Consider the following 5951-nt stretch of genomic DNA (forward strand, 5'->3'; position numbering starts at 1 on the left):
GTGATGGGGCGCCAATTTTTCATAAGGAACCTATTTTTGTTAGGTTTCGGAATGCATGTAATAATTCCCCTCCTTTGCGAAATGGACATCTGACCAGTATGGTAAGCAGAGTTTAGTGCACGAACGACATATTCGCCGATATCTTGCCAGAAAAACTTGTAAAATTCAGCGGGAAAACCATCCTTGAGACTTGTTTTTGGCAATGGAGCGTAAAACGCATTCGCATTCTTGCATAGTAATACAAATTTTTACCATAACCCAAACGGGATTCGAACCCGTAAGAGGCCCTTCCAAACTGTCCCTATCCTCCTTACTCAACTTTGGAAGTGTGTTCCCATGCGTCATGAAATTATTCAAACCTTCGACACTATTATCCAAATACCCAGGCATAGAATAGAGACTTTTATAGAACGCGGATTGCGCATTACTTATAGCATGGACATCTGTTACAGTACTACCGTCTTCTAAAGTAAGCTTACCAATGGTTTTGTTAATAAAATTTATCTTTTCTAAAGAACAAAAGTACTTGGTAGGTTTTTCACCCTCAGTTGACCATCTACCTGTGCCCTAACTCGACTGCCTTCGACCTGCCTTCTACGAAGCTCAATTAACTGCTCCTGTTTTGCATGTAGCTCATCTAACGGTGCCACCAAGGATGAAAAATTAACCTGCTTTTCTAAAACCTCAATCTCTGCTTGCAACTTTTTCTCAGCTTGAATCTGCTCAGCCTGGCTGCATACGGGATAGTGGCACCGCGAATTTTCATTTTAATCATATCAAGCAGCAACTCATCGGAAATACTAAAATCTAAAGTGCCTTCATTAAGATCTACTACTCTATACTCATTGACTGTTTCACGAATAGTATTTTTTACCAACTCAGCGTACGTATCATCGCGAAGGAGCGAAGTATTAAATTTCCAAAAGCCCTTACCACGCTGATTATGATTTAAACACAGTGCCAAGCTTATCATAGAGTGGTCACTTTGATAACCGGCACGAATAGAGGCTGAAGAAGTCATATGAACAAAATCTGGAGAAATAAGAAAATAATCTAACCTACTTTGGATAAAAGTAGGGTTACGCCTGTGATATGTAAATTGACAGGTGTCTCGTGTGTCATTCGCCAGATGTCGGTCAAGTTGTACTCATCACAAAGAAGATCAATTTCACAGCGCGAATCGCGATGGGAATCTTTTGTACGCCCAGCAGTATCACTATCGAAATCTCTGACAACATTCCAATCCCCAACCACAATAACTGAATCGTTACCTATCATGTCGATCTTCTCTTGATATTTACAAAAAACGTAGGGTCATCCTCATTGGGACCATACAAACAAACTAAAGTAAAACGAAATCCTTCAGCTGTTAAGTCAAGAAGAATATAACGCCCGTTTTGATCACTCTCTTCAAAATGAACTTGAAACTCAAAATTATTTTTGAGCAGTATCATCACACCTCTGCTATTACTCTCACCTGCACTAAAGTAAACAGGTGCACCCCATTCTAGGCGCCACCTGGTAAATCGTTTTCTGAACAGCAGTGGGTTTCTTGCAAACAAAAAATGGAGGCGTCTTTTTACGTAACCAATTCATCACGTCTTTTCTTTTGGACGTGTCACCCAAACCACGTACATTTAAAGAAATAATACTCAAGTTATGACTCATAAGTTACATGTGTTAAAGTTTGTTTGCGATCATCACAATTAAACTGTAATTGTAATTGGCATGAACTAGAAAAATAACTTCTATTTCTTGATACAATGCTAGTGACAATAAAGAAATTTAAACCCAACATGAAAAAAAGCAAGAAAAAACGAACAGCCAAAAAAAACAAACCAAAAAACCGCAGTGAACAAGAAAAACCAAGGGGAAAAATATAAAAAACAAAAGACGAGGGCACAGAAACACAGAAAACAGGACGCAAGCAAAGAAGAAAGCAAGATATTAGCTGAACATGCTCTTGACATGCGTCATTCTCAAATCACTGTAGCCAATGACTAAAAACTGATATAAGGAAATAGTCTGATACTCATTTTCAATGATTCCTTACACATTGAGTTCATTGAATTTTACTGCTCTGTGCCTCTTTTAGCAGTTTTCACGAAGGTCGTGCCGAACTTTGTCCATACACTGAACCATTTTCTCTCCTTTCTCATCTTCCAAGCTCTCTGAAAAATTCCAGCATTTTCCTTTAATAAACTCTCGTTTACGTAGACTTGTTTCGACCGTAGCGAAATTCCAATGTCAGTGTTTTTGACATGACGTAGTTTAGTTCTAGCTGCGTAAACTTAGCTGCAAGATGGCTTGACTTGAATTTAACCACATACACGGGCAAATCTTGACTGGATCGCGGCAGAGGGTGGCAATTGTCTATATTGTTGACTGATATAGCGACACCCAGCTGCTTGGCTTATTTTTACAAACCGCTGCACTAATTTCATCAAACGTTTTATTTTCCGTGTATAATCCATGAATTTCCAACGAGTATCTTCTATGATATTGTTCAGAATCTCTCTGTCTTTCTTTGAGTTGTTGAATTTCTTCTTTATCTTTGCTCACCTCATTTTCTAGGGCCAAGATTTTTACGTCGTGTGCGGTAACAGTGTCGTCCAAATACGACAGGCTCTTTTTCAAATCCCGTATTTCGGTGCTAAGTTCTGTAGAAACTGAATCAAGTTTGTCCATTAGTCTGGTAAATACATCTTGTAGAGACATTTCCATATTTTCTGAACAAGGAGACTGCTCTAGACTACCAGGACTCTCAGAAACAGAACAATGTGAAGGACTGGTTTTACTCACACCTGTTGCAGCCATCTTGACACGTTTCGGAGTCACACCACCACTGTCACTAGAACTGCTCACACTTTTGGAGAATTTTTTTCTTCTGGAACGTTTCGGCATTGGAAACACATGCAGTCAGTAGACTATTACCAAACCATGTCTTTCTGACTACCTTACAGGTCTCTAGTCAGCAAATATCCCTGGTTTCGACGTCAAAAACCGGGAGCCATGTGAAAACGTGGCTCACTCCACTAGAACCAAAAGCGCCCTCATCTTTTGAAAATGTTAATGTTAGCGGAGGTTTTAATGTCAATGGGTAGAGAATTCCAAAGAACTGGAGCTGCTGAAGAAAAGGAGCGGCGACCGTAAGAAGTCATCTTCCATCTAGGTGTGTGCAGAAGAAATTGATCAGATGAACGGAGAATGCGTGATGAAGAATGAGGCATGATTAAATTCCTGATGTATAGTGGGGAGAGTCCATTTAGGGCTTTATAGGTTAGGAGCAAAAGCTTGAAGACAATGCGATAGGATACCGGAAGCCAGTGAAGTTGCCTAAGGACAGGGGTAATATGTTCAGATTTCCTGGTCAGTGTAACAATTCTGGCTGCTGTGTTTTGGGCATGTTGTAAGCGTTGAAGCTGAGCGTCAGGCAAACCATATAGTAAGGAATTGCAGTAATCCAGCTTTGCAGATATAATGGCCTGGACGAGGGTAGCACAGGAATCTTTAGACAAGTATTTCCTTATGCGTCCAATTTTGCGGAGGTGGAAGTGGATAGCACGGCAGGTGGCACTGACATGTTGTTGAAATGTATAGTTATCATCGAATTCAACACCAATGTTCCTTGCAGAGGTTGTAGTTTTAATAACACTTGAACAGATGTTGATGTTGGTGAGTAGAGACGGTGACCGATCAAATTTGGAACGTATTAAGATGACTTCTGTCTTAGAGTCATTCAACTTGAGTTTGTTTTGTGTCATCCAACTCATTATATCTTTAACCGCATCTTCGACAGAGGAAACAGCAGTGGTGATAGCAGATTTCTTAAAGGACAGGTACAGTTGGTTATCATCGGCAAATAGATGAAACTGAATTTTATGATGGCGGATAAGCTGACCAAGAGGTGAAATATACAGCGTAAATAATAGTGGTCCCAGGACAGATCCTTGGGGTACTCCAAATCGTAGCAATTGAGCAGGGGAGTATTTTCCATTTATTGAAACTAACTGGGATCTGTCTGTGAGGTATGAATGGAGCCACTGAAGAGCAGTCGATGTAATCCAAGATTTGATGAACGCTGTAATAACATGTGGTGATCGATGGTGTCAAACGCTGCCGATAGGTCCAATAAAACAAGAAGAACAATGTGACTGAAGTCAAGTGCTGTCAGAATATCATTGTGAACAAGGTGAAGTGCTGTTTCAGTACTGTGGTGATGCTTGTAAGCAGATTGAAGTGGCTCTAATAGATTGTTTTTCTTTAAGAAGTCTTTCAGTTGAGCAGCAACTACTTTTTCAAGTACCTTGGAAAGAAATGGTAGATTTGAGATTGGACAGAAGTTTTTGAGAATTTCAGGATCAAGCGTTGGTTTCTGTATGATGCCGTTGAGCTGGGTATTGATGCCTTGTTGCCATTCAGTCAGTTCTGGCGCTTCTGCTGCTGGTGCTGGTGCATATGCTTGTTCGCCAGCCATTCTGGTATATCGTAGTCCACTCCTTGATTTTATATACTTCTGTGAGCTTGCTTGTTACCCGTCTGATATTTCCACCATGTGATACTGACGTATCCTTAACTTGGGGAACTCGTGCGATGAGGTACTTGGCGATCAACAAAGCAGAGGCTCACAAGTAGTTAGACTGGTATGAGGACGGTTTATTGGCGTAGTTACACCATACAGTAATGTGCCAAGCAGGATCGTGTTCTACTCTTTCTCATTAAATTCTCCCTTAAAAGAGATAAATTATTATATAATTGAACGAATTCACTAAAATGGTCATCCATTGGATAGAGATTGAAATATAGTTCCAAATAATGTTAAGGTGTCAAAATTACATAGAGTGATTGGTTTGTACTTAATTAAAGCCGGTTTTGTAACAGTCCTTGACAGTTCCTTCAGACATACTTTCTATTTAAAGCAAGATATCTCCTCTAAGATTAAAGTTTGCTGTATCACTTATACTCTTAGAGCTCTGTTAATACTGACGTCCGTTTAGGTCCAAGGTAATTGACCTATAAATAACTAATAAGATTCCGTAATTATATGATGCATAAGAGTAAATGAATATAAATATAATGATAACATAATTCTTTCCTCGTAACAGAGGATATCCCTCAGTAAGGAAGCCATGGGTGGTGTTACAAGTATTCATGACCTACGATGCACTGTGATGCAATGGATCTTTGGAAATGCATATCAAATTCTGAATGATAGTAAATAATAATTGCCTTGTAACACTTCCCCTTTTTAAGGAATGTGTCCTGCTTTGGGACAAAAACGGAAATTACAGGACAGAAATGTAGCAACGACAATGAGGATTAGTTTAGTTCTACCTCGCGGAAAAACATTTTTGGGTGTTTACTTGTTAAAATTTGAAAAGAAAAAAATTATACAGAGCATAGATATTTTAAGAAAAAGCAGGAAAGAAGAAGGAAATATATTACAAGATATGTCGTAAAATGTTAATCTTTACTGCCCTAATACGGTTTTTGCAGACCTAGATTGTACAGCGAAAGGGCCTGAGCGTGCCAGAGTCCTTATGCCATACGACCGGTTTTCAAAAAAAACACTTATCAGAACCATAAACCTTTTATCAAATACGTTAGGCAATGATGAATATGCAAAGATGAGGAGGTAGAAAGTCGTGTAATGTCAACCATTGATCGCCATTTTTGTAATTTTTTGGGAACAGGGATGGCCGTATCCTATCGCCCACTGATATACATAATGATGTCATTTGTTTACTGAAAAATTTGAAGGGCAATCTACGTACATACCACAACAATTGAGGCGTACAATATCGGAGTGTTGATAGCACAGCGTGTTGTGATCCTTTTTATTTGGGATTAGAACCATTTGTAACAGTGACAGTGACCTGGTGCAAAACCAGAATGAAAAGATATCATAAATATTGGCGAATACCTCAAGTCATGTGCTGTACATCTAGTTG

Source organism: Ptychodera flava, chromosome 1 (assembly GCF_041260155.1).
Source record: "Ptychodera flava strain L36383 chromosome 1, AS_Pfla_20210202, whole genome shotgun sequence".
Taxonomy (NCBI): Eukaryota; Metazoa; Hemichordata; class Enteropneusta; family Ptychoderidae; genus Ptychodera; species Ptychodera flava.